Consider the following 2,749-nt stretch of genomic DNA (forward strand, 5'->3'; position numbering starts at 1 on the left):
GGTCAATGATATCTGACCTTTCATTGATAAATATATTTTATTAATTGTATATTTGTTTAATTGTCTTTTATACTTAGACAACCTAGAATAGATTAGCATGATTGTAGGATATATTTGTTTAGTTGCCTTTTATACTTAGACTACCTAGAATAGACTAGCATGATTGTAGGAAATCTTTTGTATAAAACTACGTCTCCTAATTCAATAAAATTATTCAAAAGGCAAATATTTTTCTCTTTTTTTCATGGTATCAGAGCAGGGAACGATACCCTAGCTCTCTGCATCTGTCCCTTTTATTTTGCCTTCTTTTTATCGTTGTTTCTCTGTATCTACCCCCTTTCTTTTGCCTTCTTTCTATCACTGTTTCTCTGCATCATGACAGAACAACAACCTTCGAATGGAGGCAAGCTTGATGCTGCCAATCCATATTTTCTTCACCATTCCGATCATCCAAGAATGGTGCTTGTTTCGAAGCCCCTCAATGAGGATAATTATTCGACATGGTGTAGAGCCATGACAATTTCTTTGAATGCCAAATCCAAGTTAGGTTTCATAGATGGGACCACCACAATGCCATCTGCACAGCCAAACCAGACGACTATGCTTCGTGGAAAAAATGCAACGATATGATCCTCTCTTGGATTCTCAATTCACTCACACAAGACCTTGCAGATAGTGCTATTTTTTTGACCACCGCCCAGGAGGTATGGGGAAGACCTTCGGGATCGTTTTTCTCAAAGCAATGCCCCTCGTATTTTTCAGATTGAGAGGGACATTGCTTGTCTTGCTCAAGATCAGATGACTGTTGCAGCTTATTACACAAGACTAAAAAAATTATGGGATGAACTAGGATCCTATAATGACACTGTTTGCTCTTATGGGGCAGACCATAAGAGACGCAGATTGATGCAATTTCTCATGGGACTCAATGAGTCCTATAGTGCAATCCGAGGGCAAATTCTGTTGATGAATCCACTACATGATGCTGCCAAGGCTTACTCTTCCATTGTACAAGAGGAGAAGCAGCGAAGCCTGGGGGCTGCACGTGAGACGGCGGAGAACTCAGCCATGGTTGTTCGAAGGGCTGAACCGATGGCTCTGGCTGTTCGACATGGACAAGGTCCTTCTTCTCGTTCCAACCCATCTAATTGAAAACCTTTGCATTGCTCTTATTGTGAGCGTGACCATTATGTACGAGAAACATGTTGGAAGCTGAATGGGTACTCATCAAAACACCCTAAACATGCATCAAACAGGTCTAATCAAGGAAACACTCATTTCAAGCGCAACCATAGCCATCAATCTTCAGTCAACAATGTCAAGGAAAGTCCAATAATGTAAGAAGTGTCGTCGGTGACAAATGGGCTCTCTGATTTGCAAATCCAACAAATCTTATCTATCATGCAGGGTAAAGGAACAACACAATCCACCAATCCTAAAGCTAATGCTGCTTCCTCAGGTTTGTTACAAACATTATTGCGCCTCCATCAATTAATTATCGACAGTGGTGCCACAGACCACATTACTTCATCTCCAACTTTGCTTGTCAATAGCAGTGAGAACACTTTTTTGCCACTAGTTGCTATGCCAAGTGGAGAATAGGGTCCGATTACATCTATTGGGAATTTACCTTTGAATTCTGTTGTTACTTTAAAAAATGTGCTTGGTGTGCCATCTTTTAAGGTGGATTTAATGTCTGTGAGTCGAGTTACCAGAGATCTTAATTGTTCAGTAACCTTTTTCCCTCATTGGTGTATTTTGCAAGACTTGACGATGAGGACGACGATTGGTTTTGGTGAACAACGAGACGGACTTTATTACTTGGTTGCGTTAGCTTCAGAGAAGCCAAAACCTCAAACTCCATCTGTAGCAGCCACTTCTTGTCATTCACCCAGTTCTCAAGTCACCTCCTCCACCTCTTTGTGGCATCGTCGATTGGGGCATTTGTCTTCCTCTAGATTAGATTTTATGGAAAAACATTTGTTAAATTTCCCTTTTTAGTCTAATAATGCTTGTGATGTTTGTGCACTTGCAAAACAAAGTCGACTTCTGTTCTCTGTTAGTTCAATTTCGTCTATTAGACCTTTTGAATCAACTCATTGTGACATTTGGGGCCCCTATAAAATTGCCTCTCTTTTTGGTGCAAAATATTTTTTGACTATTGTGGATGATTATTCTAGATTCTCATGGGTATTTTTTATGCATCACAAAAGTGAAAGACAACATTTACTTGTCAATTTTTTCTCATTTGTCCAAACACAATTCCATGTTTCTATAGCCAGCATTCGGGTTGATAATGGTGGAGAATTCTTCTCTATGCAGGAATTTTTTAAACAAAAAAGGACCACTTACCAACATTCTTGTGTCTATACTCCTCAACAAAATGGGGTTGTAGAGCGCAAGCACCGCCATATACTTGAGTCTGCTAGAGCTTTTCATTTTCAAGCCCAACTTCCTTTACATTTTTGGGTAGAATGTATTTCTACTGCTGTTCATATAATCAATTGTTTGCCCACACCATTCCTTTCTTGCCAAACACCTTTTGAACAACTTTATGGTAAACTTCCTTCTTATTCACATATTCGAGTTTTTGGGTGCCTTGCATATGCTACTGATGTGCACGTCCCCCATAAATTCGCTCCTCGAGCCAAACGATGTATTTTTCTTGGCTATCCAGTTGGTCAGAAAGTTCACTAGCCGTGATGTTGTTTTTCATGAAACTATTTTTCCTTATGAGTCCATTCCATCC

The 2,749-nt window shown here is 39.7% G+C and overlaps 1 pseudogene; it reads left to right on the forward strand.

Annotated features, from left to right (window-relative positions):
- The first annotated feature begins 375 nt into the window (after nt 1-375).
- LOC116139676 overlaps nt 376-2,749 on the forward strand; it is a 4,254-nt pseudogene continuing 1,880 nt past the window's right edge.

The sequence above is a fragment of the Pistacia vera genome, unplaced genomic scaffold (assembly GCF_008641045.1).
Source record: "Pistacia vera cultivar Batoury unplaced genomic scaffold, PisVer_v2 Contig357, whole genome shotgun sequence".
Lineage (NCBI taxonomy): Eukaryota > Viridiplantae > Streptophyta > Magnoliopsida > Sapindales > Anacardiaceae > Pistacia > Pistacia vera.